The sequence below is a fragment of the Vicia villosa genome, linkage group LG4, assembly GCF_029867415.1.
Source record: "Vicia villosa cultivar HV-30 ecotype Madison, WI linkage group LG4, Vvil1.0, whole genome shotgun sequence".
Taxonomy (NCBI): domain Eukaryota; kingdom Viridiplantae; phylum Streptophyta; class Magnoliopsida; order Fabales; family Fabaceae; genus Vicia; species Vicia villosa.
In genome coordinates, this window is record NC_081183.1 from 42,084,978 (window position 1) to 42,101,784 (window position 16,807).

Below are 16,807 nucleotides of genomic sequence, written 5' to 3' on the forward strand. Positions count from 1 at the left end.
CCCTTAATTTGACATCCACGTACCTCGCCTTCAACATACGAAACCACAAAGAATTAGAACCTACCAAAATCCCCCATCTCCACTTAAAAAGAAGAGCTTTATTAAATTCTTCCAACCTTCTAATACAGAGACCACCCTTCTCTATCAGGAGACAAGAATCTTTCCAACTAATCCAATGAATTTTCCTCTTCTCCTCCGATCCCCCACACAAAAAATTACTTTGCAATTTATTAATCTCCAAAACAATCTTCTTAGGCGCTTTGTAAAAAGACAAAGTGAAAATAGCTAAACTACTAAGAACCAATTTTAAAAGAGTCAACCTCCCTCCAAAACTAAGCGATCTCCCTTTCCAATTATTCAACCTCTTCCTAATATTGTCCAATAAAGGACTCCAAGAAGCGGTCTTTCTAGGATTAGCACCAATCATAATTTTGAGAAATTTAAACACTTTTGATTCCTCCTTGCAAGAAAGAAAAGATGTAGCCATATGCAAAAAATGCGGATTAATATTCAAACCAATAAGTTTACTCTTTTGGGAGTTAACACTAAGACCCGATACCAACTCAAAACCTCTCAAGATCGCTTTAATGGCCCAAAGATGTTTCCAACTCCCATCGCCTGTCAACAACGTGTCATCCGCAAATTGTAAAATGTCCACAACACATCTACCATTTACGTTACACCCCGCCAAATCACCATTTTCCACCGCCTTTTTAACCAAAATATTTAAACCTTCTGCTACTATGATAAAAATAAAAGGGGAAATAGGATCTCCTTAGCGTAATCCCCTTTCCACCCAAAATTCCTTCGAAGGACTACCGTTTGTTAGAACTGACATTTTGCTTGAGAAAATCAAAGCCTTCATCCAATTCATCCAAACATTCCCCAAACCCATCCTCCTCATCATATATCTAAGAAAGTTCCAACTAAACTTATCGTAAGCCTTTTCGAAGTCCACTTTGAAAAGGAGACACTTTTTTCCTTCCTTTGTTAAGTAATCCCCTAATTCATTTGCGACGACTTCCCCATCAAGCATTTGTCTTCTCGGAATGAAGGCGCTTTGACTATAAGAAATAATCCAGGAAAGAACCTTCTTAATTCTACAAGCCAACAACTTTGAAATGATTTTGTATATGCATCCCACCAAACATATCAGACGATAATCATCTAATCCCAAAGGATTACATTTCTTCGGAATAAAAGTAAGGAAAGATGGGGTAATATACTTAGAAAGCACTGCCTCGGAGTGGAAGTCTTTAAAATAAGATAGAACATCTTCTTTTAGATAGTACCAACAATTCTTAATGAAAAGAAGAGAAAAGTTATCCGGCCCTGAACTTTTTGAGCCATCACAACTCCAAATCGCTTCTTTTATTTCTTCCTCCACGAAAGGGACCTCAAGGGATAATCTATTCTCTTGACTCAAAGAAATGATATTAATTTCATCTATAGTAGGTCTATCTCTACAATTCTCACGAAACATTTTTTCAAAATGACATCTCACCTCTTCCTTAACCTTTCTCACCGAGTTCACAATACCTCTACAAGTTGAAATAGAGATAATGTGATTCCTCCTCTTCTTTATAAATCTATGAATTTTTTTGCTATTATAGTCCCCATTGTTCGACCACTTTAATCTAGACTTTGAATAAGCATGTTCTCCTTTATCTTTAAATTCATCCAAATTCTTTTACAAGCCTCTTTTTTGTTCTTGATGACCCCCTCATCCACCACCTCTAAATCATCTGACTCGTTTAACACCCTAACTCCTTCCTCCACTTCCAAGTCGTGTATCCCAAAAACTGATTTGTTCCACCACTTCAATCTATCTTTAATTAACCGAAACTTCTCTTTCAACACGAAATCTCCTCTACCATGAACCTCCAAAGCCTTCCGCTCCTTCTCTACAAAAGAAATAAAGTTCTTATTAGAAAAACACTCATTGTTGAATTTAAACGATTTAGGACCCCCAATCTTGTCTATCAACAACCAACCAAACTGGGAAATGATCCGATATGTCCCTCGAACCGATCAGTTGACCCACCACTTCTCAAGAGGAAACATTATTGCTAGACACGAGAAATCTATCAATCCGGCTCTTAGATTTCCCATCACTACAAAACCAACTGAATTTCTTACCTTTGCAAGGCACATCCACTAAACTGCTACTTTCAATAAAGTCCGAGAATTCTCTCTATTCCACATTTTTCATACACATGGAAATACCGACTCTCTTGTTCCTTCTCTTAACTGTGGTGTTAAAGTCTCCCCCAATAATCCAGTCCCCATCTTGATATCTTTGTTTTAACTCCAATAATTCAGTCCATATAATAAACAATCTCCCCATTCCACAAAACCTTATTACCAAGGTAGCCATTACCACGGAAGCTAAAGATCATTGATACCGATTGAGTCTTCCAAATAGTCAAAAGACCCCCGGACCTACCATCCGCTTCTGAGAACGAGTAACCTATGTCTTCCTTCCCCCAAAAGCTCCTGGCTACTGAATCTGAAATCTCCTTTAACTTAGTTACCTGAAGCATAATCAAGTCAGCCTTCCCTTTCTGAATAATGCAACTGATCCTCTTCCTTTTTACACTTCTCCCACCTCCCGTTATGTTATATATACCCACTAACATTAAGAAAATATTAATAACACCTCCCTTTCTACATTTGTCTTCAATTCTTCTTTATTCATCTCTTCAAATTTTCTCTGAAAATCACTCCTGGACTCTCCCACTACTACTCTTAATTCTGATATAGCTCCTCCCAGTTTAGCATCCGAAAATGCTCCGAAATTGGAGAGAATTCGATCATTGCATCTATGGATATCCGACTCAGTCGGAGTAACACAAACAGAAGGAAAAACCAGCGCAACCTAGAACTTTTTATCTTCTAAATATCTTGAGTTGGAAGATAAACTCTAAGAGAATCCTTCAATGTCATCAGTACCCGATACAGAGTTAATAGATGCCTGCAATGTTTTTTTCTTAATGGGCATGGACTGATACTTCTTCAAAGGCCCACCAAAAGAAACAATATTTTTAACTTTAGGTTTTTTCCTTTTCTTCTTATTCCTAATGAAATATGCAACAGTTGTTTCAAAAGAGGTAGAATAATCCTCTGAATAAAGAGAAGGAACATCTAAGGAATCTACCACTTTAGATACTGAAGGACCGGATTCAGAGGAAGAGACAGATTAACTTTTACTTTTTAAATGATTCAAATTTTTAGCCTCAAAAGCTGCCAATAAAGCAACATCGAACGAAACGTCCACCAGGTCTACCTCTGCCTCCTTTTCCCTATCCTTCTCTGCTATACCAGCTGCAACAGTCACTTCCCCTCCTAAACCTTGATGTCTCACTTCTGCCCCTATGGAGTCTATCAGTATATTCTCCTCTCTACGCTTCTCGAACCCTTCATCATCATTACAACTATCTTCGTGTTTAGACCAAGAATCTCCATCACTAGATAAAGATAAAGAAGATATGGAAAATCTAAAAGTAGAAGGCTGTTCTGCTATCCTCGCAGGAACAAAAGCATCTTCCCGTAGGATTAATGTAAATTCTTCCTCATCAATTACTACCTTTAAAACCTCTTTTAGTTGAAAACACATAAGGACTCTGGTTATCATTCTCGCTATATCCATGTTGCAACCCGAAGATGTATTCTCGTCCACACAAACAAAAGTGCAAAGATAGATAGCAATCTAAACAAAAAAATCAAAGCACCAAGCATGACAGGGAATCCCGTAAATAAAAATTTAGAAAATGCATGATAAATAACTATAATAAAAGCTAGTTATCATGCATGCAATATAAGATATAATATTTCTTATCAAGCATGCAATTTAAATATAAGTTAGTCCCAGTTAAAAAATAATATATTTTGGTCCTGACAAAAATTTTATGCATGCAATTTTAGTCCCTGCTATTTTTTAAAATTTTTAAAATTGTTTAATTATTCTTTAACTTTTAAATTTTTGAATAATTTTTTCATACATGTTTAGAATACTTTAAAATATTTATTTACCAAATTTTAGAATTTTTTAAAATGAGAAGAATTAAATATGAATTTTTTAAAATTTAAAAGATAATGATAAAAGTAATTAAAATCTCGACTTAGAAATTAAATTTTAAGTTCCTTTTTTTTCAAGAAACTTTTAATAACGTTCTAATCATGTTTTCAAAATAATCATTCAAAAATACGTATTAATTTAACAGCAGGGACTAAAACTACGTGCATACTAATTTTGTAGGGACTAAAACATGTCATAATTTTTATAGGGACTAAAAACAAAATTTGATAATTTTATAGGGACGAAAAATATATGAACTTTAAACTGTTAGTGGGTGAAACACTTGTAGTGAGGAGAGAAAAAGAAAATAAGGAAATAAAAATTAATATTATTGAATGAACAAAAACTGATTTATAATATGTCTATTTATATACAACTAACTTGTATACTAAGTAACAAATAAATCCTAATTAACTTGGACATGAGCTTAAATTACTTAACTTGGATTATATCACAACATACCCCCCTATAATCCAAGTTGTCGAACATATGCTAATCATAGTCGGTCTCAACTATTCCTAATTTCTTTTTCAGATTAAAAAATATGTCGATCTTCATTTCTTTCGTAAAAATGCCGGTTAACTGTGCTTCACTTGAGCAATGCCTTACTTCAAGTTCACCACAATTTACCTTCTCCCTCAAAAAGTAAAATCTAGGTTTGATGTGTTTTTTCCTTCCATAGAAAACTGGATTCTTTGCAAGATTAATAATTGACTTATTATCAATTTACAGTACCAAAGGTTTATTCACTCTGACCTCGATCTCTTCCTGCACAAATGTGATCCAAATTGCTTGACATGCAACATAGAATCCTGCTATATATTCTGCCTCACATGATGATAATGCCACCACAAGTTACTTTCTCGAGCACCATGAGATCAAGGCATCAAAGACTTCAAAGAAGTAACTATAACGCCCCGAATTTAATTAGTTATTTAATTAAATTAGTTAAGGAATTATTTTATTGGAATGGTGGAAGTTGGGATTCATCAGTATTATACTAAGAGGCGTATTAGATTGATTCGTCGTTTGGAGTTTTGAGGTTAAGTTGGATTAATTAGTCAGTTAACCGGAGAATAGATATTAGAAATAATACTAGTTATATTTTTATTCTTAATTATTTTGTGGTGTGTTTGTGTATTATTTGGCATGATGCGATATTATTATTAGTTTAGTAATTAGCTATAATATAATAATATGGCTAATTAGTTAATTGGGCCAAGTATGTGATTAGTAATTGGGAGGGTGTGTAGTAAGCCCATTAGCAATATTAAGGATTAGCATGAGATTAATAAAATAAAGAAAATAGAAGGAATATGGAAGTTTTTGGCAAAATTGTGAAGAACGTAGAAACAGAGAAAGAGGCTAGGGCAAGAGAGAAGGAAGACTTCCACCATTGTTGAAGGATCAAAGCTCAAACCTACGGTAAGGGGGGAGAATGGGTTCTTTAAATGGTGATTACAACATGAGAGGGTAGTGAGGGTTCCTTTCCCTCTTTAGGTTTCACAATTGATATGTTTGATTCCTTCTTTGATGTGTGAATTGATTTGACTTGTATGTTGTTCTTCATGACTAATGAGCATTGTACGATTGTGGACGAAATTCTGTTTTGGATTGATGAATTATAGTGTGGGTTTTGGATGTTGGTTGAGTTGTTGTTGTGTTCATAAGAGGAACTGAATCTGAATGTAAAACTGTCCAATTTGATGAGTAGGAATTGAGTTGTTATCATGTTAAAATTGATTTAGCATAACAGGTTAATGAATCTAGATGAAAGGTGTGAGTTAATAGGTGAAAATATGATGTTTTGGACCTGAAATCGCAGACTGGAAGTGATGAAAACGAGTGAGAACGAACTGGTGCGAGTGCAGACTTGGAAAGACAGTTTCCTGTCAGTTTGCGTATGATACGCGTATGGGCTGGGGCCATACGCGTATGAGGGACAAACCCAGGAAGCTATATGCGTATGATACGCAACCTTGTCCCAACATAGTACAACCTCCTGGTGGAATACGTATGGTACGCGTATGGAAGAGAGGTCATACGCGTATGAGAATGTGATACGCGTATGGAGGAGTTTTTAGTGCAAATCTGATTCTGGTGATACGCGTATGATACGCGTATGGCTTAGCTGTACACGTATGGTTACGCTAGTGTGCAGAATTTTCCATTTTTGTGATTTTCTTCTGATTCTTGAGTGAGATGAATACCTTTCTGAGTTCCTTAAATTGTAGGACTTAGGTAAACATAGAGAGACTGTAAGAGTTATGCTTTGGACATAAAATATTGTGATAAGTTTGTGTTGATTGTTGTCAATGTAACTACAAGATAATGAAATTATAGTTGCATGTTGTTGAGCTGGTTGATAGCCTAAATGACAATGAGTTGAAGGCTGAAGCCTTGTGTTGTTGAATTGTGTTGATTGGATGTCCATATTGCATACATACGTCGTTGAGGGCTTATGCTTTGTTGTTGGCCTGTATTGGCATTGTTGAAGGCTTATGCCTTGTTATTGCCTCTAAGATAATGGCAACTGTTGAGGGCTTATGCTCTGTTGGTACCACATGCATGTAGAGTTGATAGTTGCATTTTCATTCATCTGACTGATTATAAATTTCATGTATTGACGTTGTTGTGTGATTGATGGTGCGAGAATCTGTTTATGTTTGTGTTTGTGCGTGGTGTAGATACTACTCCTTAACCATGTGATATTTCACCGTATATTTATTGAATGTAATTCTCACCCCTTTTCTATTGTTGTGTATGTGCTTCTTCGGGAGTACAGATAACCAGGTACCAGAGTAGTGCTTGGATTTTCGAGTGTTACCTGATCGAGTCTTAGGAGTCGCTCTGATACGTAACACGGGAATGTTGGGAGACGTTATGTTTTGTTTTCTTTTCAGTTAAATGTTAAATTGTTACGTATACTGATTTTGACATTATTGTTGGACCACCTGTTTAGTGGATATAATTTATTTGTTGAGGCCGTTGTGCCAGGAGAACTATTAAGTTGTTTTGAATTCCACTGCAGTATTGGAAGTTCTATTTTAATGAAAAACTATTAAATAAAGTGACGTTATTGTGAATTGTTTAGAAGATGTGACATCCTGCTTGCATTACTCTGATTATTTTTGTATTTATAATTCGTTTATATTCGATATGGGAAAGTGGGGTGTTACAGTAACCAGTTGTGTTTCTTCGATCTTCCTTATCTCCACAACAATCAGCATCTGAATAGCAATTAATCACAAATTCCTTGCTTTCAGAGTCTCATCGAAATAGAACTCCATAGTTTATCGATCCTTTTAAGTATCTCCAGATTCTTCTAGCATCCTTCATTTGTGACACCCTTGGTTCACTCATGAAACTGCTCACTAATTTGACTGTGAAACCTATATCTGGTCAACTGTTGCACACATATCTGAGAGTTCCCATAATTTGTTTGAGTAAAGTAGCATCGACCTTGTCCTCCTCTCCATGTTTCTCTAGTTTCAAGTTTGGTTCGACAAGTGAGGATGCAGGATTTGACTCATCCATTTTGAATTTCTTGAGTATCTCTTTAACATACTTCTTTTGAGTAAGCACCATACCTTACTTCGACATTTGAAATCCCATACCAAGGATATAAGACAAGTTTTCTAGACCCGATATTTCATATTCCCTCCTCATTAGCTCTTTAAACTTCAATAAGTTCTCTAATCTATTTATAGTTACCATCAAGTCATCAACATATAAGCAGATGATTATTATATCTTATGCCACAACCTTAACATAGACATCATACTCAAACTTGCATTTGAAGAATCCCAATTCGACAAAGTATGAGTCGATCTTCTTGTTCCATGCCCTAGGTGTCTGTTTTAGGTCGTAGAACGCTTTGTGCAACTTGTATACTTTCCTTGCTTCCTCTCCTGAATCACAAACCCGATGAGGCTGTGTGACACACACCTCTTCCTCTTAAGTACCATTAAAAATACTTATTTCACATCTAAGTGAAATGTCGGCCAACCATGCTTGCATGCCAAGGCTACCACTACTTGACCAGTCTTCAATATTAATAGTGGAGCATATACTTCAGAATAGTCGAGTCCTGCTCTTTGAAGAAATCGTCGATCTAACAATCTCGTTTAATGTCTCGCTATCGACCCATCAGCATTGTGTTCTACCTTAAACAACCACTTCACTTCTATAGCTTTTGTGTATCTTGACATATCCATTAACTCCCATGTGTTATTTCTTTCGATTTCCTGTAAATCTTCGACCATATTTGAATTCCACTGTTTATTCTTTAAAGACTCACTATAGTTGATTGGTTTAACACCTGCAAGTAAAGAAAATTGAAATAATTCTCCATCTGGTGTTACTTCATCATCACCAGTCACTTCATAGTCTTGAAGTCTTGTTGGACGAACTCTAGTTTTTTGAGGTCTTTGGCTTGTACTAGCCACACCATCTTCGACGTCGATTGTGTCAGGAATGTTAGCGAGTGTTTTGAATTCGACTTTGACTCGAATATCAGCAATTGATTTGTCTTCGACTTATTCATTTTCTTCGTCGAAGCCATAGCTCATTAATGGCTTGTTAACTGCATCACCAGAATTCCAATCTTAGGAATAATTTTCATCAATCACAATATCTAGACTCATCCCAATCTTCTCACTAATTGGATTGAACAACCTGTATAGTTTTGTGATATCATACTAGAATCATCGGTTCACTCTTGTCATCAAACTTCCTTCTTCTTCCATTAGGAACATGCTTGTAACAAATAGAGCCAAACAACTTTAGATGACTCACCGATGGTGGTTTTCCATTCCATACTTATTCTGGAACATTTTTCTTCAACTTCTTGATAGGACACATATTGAGAAAATAAACAACAATGGTGACTGCTTCACCCCATAAGGATTTTTGCAGATTATTCTGCTTCAGCATGCATCTCGCCCTATCCAATATGGTCATGTTTCTTCTTTCTTCTATTCCATTATGTTGAGGCATATAAGGAGAAGTTACCTCATGATCGACACCGTGTTTTGAACAAAACTCCTCAAACATCTTGGATGTGTATACGCCACCTCTATTTATTCGCAGAACCTTGATCTTCTTCTCACTCTAGTTTTCGACAAGTGTCTGGAATCTCTTAAAATTTCAAATACTTTATCCTTTCACTTGATCACGTAGATCTCGAGGTTTTGACTATACTCATCGACAAAAGAGATGAAATACTTATTTCCACCAATGGTATGTTCCTTAAAAGGTCCGCATACATCTTAATGTACAACTTCTGGTATACAGGAGGATCTTATTGGTATAGTCTAAATGAAAGACTTTCTGGATAACTTCCCTAATAGGAAAACTTCGCAGAGTTTGTCAGGCATCGCAAGACTTTGTATACCTATTACCATATCTTGAGTGATCAGTTGATTGAGTGACCTAAAATTCAGATGGCCAAACCTTAAATGCCACAACCAAATACTCTTGTGGTCAACAACTATTTTAAGACATTATACCTCATTCAAACTGATCATGGTCTTAAATGTCTTATTCTTTGATAGAGGAGATTTCAAGATCAAATTATTCTGAGTGTTAAAGAGTTCGAATGCTCTATCTTTCATAACCATTGAGAAACCTTTTTCGATCAGTTGTCCAACACTTAGCAGATTGCACTTCATCCAGGTACATAAAGTACATCATTGATGATATATTTTTCTCCATTGCTCCTTTGAATAAAAATATTGCCAGTACCTTTTGCTTGCAATAAGCTATTATCTGCAAGTTTATCCTTGCTCTTCTTCGACTCGTCGAAATTTTCCAACCACACCTTTCGAACACTCATATGGTTAGAGCAGCAAGAGTCGAGGAACCAGATCTTGGATTCAACATTTTTATCTGTAACTGCAACCATAACCACCATATCTTCAAATTCTTAATTTGCGCAGAAATTCCTCCTTAATTCATAAATGACATACCTCTTCATACAAACTCAGTTAATCATGAGTGTTCGTGGAGGCTCAAACATGATCAAATAAAGATTACACATAAATGAAAGACAAAGAGACAATAAGTTGGACTGCTAAACAAATGGAAAAATCAATCATATTAAAAATGTTCATATAAGTAACACTATTTTTTATAGAAACTTCATTTTATATAGGTGTATGTCAAACTTTACTTTCAAGTCCATAACACGTTTACTAAAAATAAAACGTGTGCCAAAATTTATTGGCCTTTAAGGGGACGGTGTCCTTACTAATAAAGCTGCTAAAGGAAAAATTTGAAACGTACTAGTAAGACTATCCAAAACTTTGTCAAAATTATAGTACATATCAAAAATCACACCATCTCACAATATATGGTCTTGAAATAGCTAGGTATTGACCTATAAAGCCACAAAATTATACGAGTTAGCCTTTATTGCTAAGTATAAACATAATTCTCTAACTCTAATAGATAAAGAAGCCACCATCCATTAAAGGTCTAAGAAGAAATGACCTCCATCAATCACTATGTCTTCAACCGTTCTTCGCAACTATTTATCAAATAAAATAGATGACTCCTCCATGTGATATAATTGTCACATATTCTCACACTAAGAACATTTTTTCATACTTAGAGCCTCATAGAAGTACCTTATATTATGATGTAATTTTATATCATTTGCTACCCCCTAGAGCCCAGTCTTTTCTTTGTTTTAAATCGAATAAAATAGTTTCCTATCTGAACTGACTTGTAAATAATTTATCCGTTTGAAGTTATATATAAGAAAGAAAAACATTTAGTATAGCATACAATTAGGTTCGGGTTTCTCTGAAATAACAACATTTAAAGTTTTGGGTGGTGGTCTTAAGATTAAACTTCATAAAAGAGACTATGAAAAAATATCGGAAAAATAGGTACCCTTCGGAAGAAAAAAACAAGAAAGAAGAAAAAAACAAAGAGAATTAAAAAAAAATATTAAAAAAAGAACGGGTACCAAAAATATTAGATAAACTTTAAAATAGCTTAGGACCTACCCCTAAATGTGTTGATTATGGAAAAATAAACAAAAACCTCTTAAAAATGGATAAATGAAGGAATTTAATGCATAACTCTGAGTTAATCCACTTTTTCCAAATTTATCCAAACCTAATTAAAGTTGTGTTACAACCCTTAAGACCTCAAAAGATAGTGCAGTGGCGAAGCCAGAAAAATTATAAAGCCTGGGCAAAAAATAGTTGCAATTACCAACAATTGTACTAAGAAATTCCCTTCATTTTTCTAGTTGTAATGGAAGTGAATTTTGAGAGACATCTAATGGATATGATCCATATACTTAAACCCTTCAAATTTTAGTGTAAATATTCTTTTTGTTTGATTTCTATTGATCAGTGTAATGATCTCTCAAATCCTTTCCATAACCTCCATAGAATAGTAGAAGAGCTGCAAAATATGACTTCTAAAAGGTAACTAATTCTAGTACTATTCTCATCTAAGTGCATCTAATTGTGGAGTTATGATAAGATCAAATAATTAGTGTTGTTGAGTAGGTACATAAATTGACATACTAACAAAATAAAAATATAAAATTAGTGGTTACTCATATTTTAAACATTGAATATGAAAATAAACAATTCCATGAATACACATTGGGTCAGAAGAGGTAATAAAAATTAATCAAATGATCTATTCAATTGTTTGTGTGTCGGCTATGTTTCCTATGCCTTGTTTGGAAAGGTTGGGATGCTTTGTTCATTCAAGAAAAAGTTCTCAGGATCAACATCACTCTTAATCTTAACCAACCTTTCAAAATTTTCACCAAAGTACTTCTTTCCATAAACCACTCCTTTACTATATTCATCCTTACCATGATTATTGATACCAATATCAAGGTCTCTATAATTTAAATAAGCACTTTGTGGACTCTTTGACATAAATGGTGTCATGTAACTATACATCATTCTAATCTAACTTATAAAATTCTTTTCTAAACTAGCTTCTGTTACCTCGTTTATTTTTCCTCCATAAGGATTGAAATCAAGCTCAATTATCTTATGCATTATCCATTTCCACCCATCTTTAGGAATTGATGACTTTACATAATCAGATTTCCTTTTGTTGACACTTTGTAATGGCTTCTGTTAAGAAGTGCATTTAAAGAAGAACCATATTGTAATTAGCCCAATTAAACACAGAACAAATCCAACTTATTTCAGAACAATTTTCCTTCTTCAGCCCCAACAAAACTCCTTCCCTAATAATGTCACAATTGCATCAGCACCTCCAAGAAACAAACCTTGAACTAAAGTTCTTATGGTTTTCTGACCTTTCAAAGCCTTTGAATTCATAGGCTGCAAGAGTAGGCTGAAAGAGTAGTCTCATAAAATCATAAAAAAGAATATATATTTACAGCAAGGAACTAAGAACTGCCAACAATTGCAATGACACTAAAAAACATCATGAACATAATTCTTTGATGCTTCTTGAATATATAAATCTATAAACAATGTTGTGTAAACACGATAACAACAACTTGGACCTGTAACCAACAGATTTCAAGGCAGAAAAACAAAAAGAACATGTTCAGGCATTTCACCGAACACTTGGTGTGCATAGCACGAAACGATGAATTTAGCAACAATTATTCACCGTTCATAAACCACAGCCTACAACAACAATGAATAACATCCCAACAATGATTCCGCATCGAAAATCAAACTTAAAAGTGAAAGAAAAAGAAGAAGGGAATTCGCGACGACTCACGTTCCTGAGTGAGAGAGGATTTGCGATTGACTACAACCTCTGATATTTCGATTTCTTGAGTGAGATAAGGAAGAGCCCGAGCAGCTGCCCTAGGTCGCTGGGCGCTGTCGTCGCCCCTGAGATAGTGTATTAACAAATGTTTGATATAGTAATTATAAAGAATTCATGTTTATCGTAAACTCGTCATTCGGGTGAAATGGTGAAAAGATAGAAAATTTTGTAGAGAGATGATCATGATTGAAGTGTTTTGAATTATTCATCTCGAGGTATGAGAATAAAAATAGAACTTAAGAAAGAGAATGAAATTATTCTGCTAAGGAGCGTCAACTAAGAAATAATCATTGAAATAATCAAATTCTCATGTTTTCATAAAAATCTTAATTTTCATACTTTTTTCTTAAGGACAAGAAAATGCACAAGTTTCAGGTTGTAATGACAATCCATCTTAGCATGTTTTTAATAGCAATTTCTTTTATTTTAAAGTACTTTAAAACTTAATGTGTTTATATTTTTGTAGGTTTTAATAAAGATTTAGTAAAATCATGGAAAAAATCCAATCCAAGTCAAAATCCAATCCTTAATTTCCTTAATTTCATGCGCTTGTGGGATTTATTCAACTCCGTTTAAAAGTACAAACCCTAATAGGCTTTGCAGCTGAACTCAATTACTATCAAAGAGGAACTCTTCATTGTAAAAGACTTAAATCTTATGAATCAAGCAAGGCGTGTTTAGTTATGTTGAGTATTTTGTTTTGTTGTAGTTTTGTATTGTTATACTCTATTCATAAGTCATATTCCTATATTAAGGAATATATTATTTTGAGTTGAAACTTGTTTCATTATTCATAAGCTAATGTAACTGTCCAAACACTAGGGAGAGTGTTTGAGAGAAATTGAGAGGGGTCTCATATTCAAGGAGAGTCGTGAATAGAAATTAATGGGTAGTATTAGAAAAATGTGCATTGAAATAAGGTGGTTTAATTAAGAAAGATTTGCACTTTTGACTAGTAAGATTGAATTTCCTTTTTTTGGTTAATGCTCTCTAAACATAGGTGACTTTTTTTTTTGATATTAAAACATAGGTGACTTTACATCGAACTGGATTAACAATTTCTTGTGTCATTTTTAATTATTATTATTTTTATAGATTACGTACTAATCATGTCATACACATTATTGCAACATTGTGTGTGACACCTTAGCATTCGACAACCATAATTTCAAACAATATATTTCCTTATCATAAATAAAATAGGGTTGTGGGATTGTTTATGCTTTTTAGAAAAATATGGCATATTGAGTTGTGATATGAGATATTTTTTCATGCAATAAGCCTTCTTGTGATTTTGTCAAGGCCATTTTGTATTGACAATAATAAAGAAGGTTACTTGACGAAGAAATCCTTCATAACTATTTTGTAAAATAATCGTGATTTAAGAGAGAACGTTGTAAGTTACACAAAATATACTATAGGAAGAAGCAAAGAATTCAAAAGAAAAATATAAATTTAAAGGGACAACAAACACGATTGAAGTGTGAGAGAAAAGATAAAAGCAACAACATTTATTTACTCCCTCCATCTTACAATAGGTGTCTTCTTTCTTATTTTTATTTGTCTAAAATTATTTGTCCATTTAGAATACCAATGTGATATTTATTATTTATTTCCACTAACTTACTCTTATTTATTGTAATTTAATTCATTTAAGTACTCCACTATCTATTATTAATAAAGTTATTTTAATAAATGAGACTCATTTTATCATTGAAATTAACATAATTAATCATTTTCATAAAAAGTGTGAAAATTTTAACGAAGACACCTATTGTGAGACGGAGGGAATATTATTTTTTAGGGTTAAATAAGTTTTTGGTCCCTATAAATATTGCAATTTCATTTTTAGTCGCTCCTGAGTTTTGGCAACGGTTTTAGCTGGTTTTGCCAACGGTTTTTTCGTAAAATCCGTTGCCTAAAAGTAGGGAGGGACTAAAATTGAAAACTGCAATATTTATAGGGACCAAAAACTTATTTAACCCTATTTTTTAAAAGCTACATGTTAGAGGTACCATTAATATTTTCCACATTTACAAATGTGCTTTATACATTTTGCAACTTCAGCAAACACACACTTAGTAGCAGAACAATCTTTATCAGAACTGCACAAATCTAATCCTAAGATGTCAATGAAAAAAATGAATATTAATAATTGGGAATAAAAAAAATGTGTATATGATAAAGAAGAAAAATTGAAGATTAAAAATTGACAAAGTGAACTTACCAACGTAAGTTGAACCTTCTATGGTTAAGAAAAGAAAATTAATTATAATATAAACAAAACTAAGAACTTTAGACATATTTTTTTCTTGTTGACAGGCAAAAATACCAAATTGTTTGATCACTTTAGAATGTGAAAACTCCCATTCATCAAATTTATATTATGCTGAAATAAAATAGTGTTTAGCAATATTAAAGTTGCCAAAGACCATTCAAAAAATTAAAATAAAAATCAAATATGTCTTTTAGTTGTATTAATGGGTTGAAGTTGTCTTTTAAACTCACTTAATGGATCACTTAACCATATACTCCCTCCGTTTTTTATTATAAGTCGTTTTAGACTTTTCACACAGATTAAGAAAAATAATAATTGTTGTATGAAAATAAGAAATTATGAAGTTTTTTACAAAATTATCCTTCATTAATAACATGTAGAAGATAAATTTATATAATTGAAATAAGAAATTAATAAATATTTAAGGATATAATAGGAAAAATAGCATTAATTATTCATTGGAATTGTAAAACGACTTATATTAAAATACAAAATATTTTTCCAAAACGACTTATAATAAAAAACGGAGGGAGTATGACTTAAAAATCATAATGGTTATTTGAGTTTTTATTGGCAAAATATTTATTTTTGGTCTCTTAATTATACTCTTGAGTTTAGATTGGTCCCTTAATTTTTTTTTTCTATCACCTTGATCTCTTAACTTTTAAAATATTTCATTTTAATCTTTTTTATCTAATTAACGACGAAAAAACTTTAAAAGCAATCGATAAATCCGTCTCTAATTTGACAAATATGACAAGAATGAAACATTTTAAGAGGTTAAGGGACTAAGGTGATAAAAAAAATAAATGACCAATTTAAATCTAAGAATATGGTTAAAGAACCGAAATGAATATTTTGCTGTTTTTATTCTTACTTAATTTCATTATTTTATTTCTCTTCCGATAAATAGGGAAATTTTGAATAATGAAAAATAATAGTTAGGAATGCGCGGTAACTAACTGTAATACTTCCTCCGTTTTTTATTATAAGTAGTTATAAACTTTTCACACAGTTTAAGAAAAATAATAATTGTTGTATGAAAATGAGAAATTGTGAAGGTTTTTACCAAATTATCCTTCATTAATGACATATGGAAGATAAATTTATATAATTGAAAGGAGAGAGAATAATAAATATTTAAGGATATAATAGGAAAAGTAGCATTAATTATTCATTAGAATTGTAAAGCGACTTATATTTAAATACAATTTTTTTCCAAAACGACTTATAATAAAAAACGGAGAGAGTAAAAATTATATATTCTATTATTTAACTTTATTTATCATTTATTTTTGGGTAGATTTTGTTGTAATTAGTAAGTATTGTTTTGTGGAATGAGTTATAGTTAGTAAGGACAGAACTTCATTGTAATTGTGTAGTTTTCAAATTTTTGTTAACATTTAATTCTTTTATAAGCAATTTTGCATTAAACAGCACATAAGGGATACTAACTCAAAATAAAAGAAACAAATACAAAACATTGAGACTGAAATACTTAACTTGACCAAGCTGATTTTTCTGATTTTTCAAATGCGTTTTGACACTTTTAATTAATATAAAAATATATGAACTTTGAGAATTGAATTACATTATTTTCCATCTAAAAAATATTGGATTAAAAATAAACCCATGGAAACTATATTTTTTTATTTTTCATA

General features: G+C 32.8%; 1 long non-coding RNA gene across 1 annotated transcript; it reads right to left on the minus strand.

Annotated features, from left to right (window-relative positions):
* Positions 1-14,303: 14,303 nt before the first annotated feature.
* On the minus strand, positions 14,304-15,235 carry LOC131594745 (uncharacterized). Its single transcript, XR_009281483.1, has 2 exons — positions 15,096-15,235; positions 14,304-14,989 (listed from the first exon to the last, which is right to left on the minus strand). It is a non-coding gene; the product is annotated as an uncharacterized LOC131594745 (long non-coding RNA).
* Positions 15,236-16,807: the final 1,572 nt, after the last annotated feature.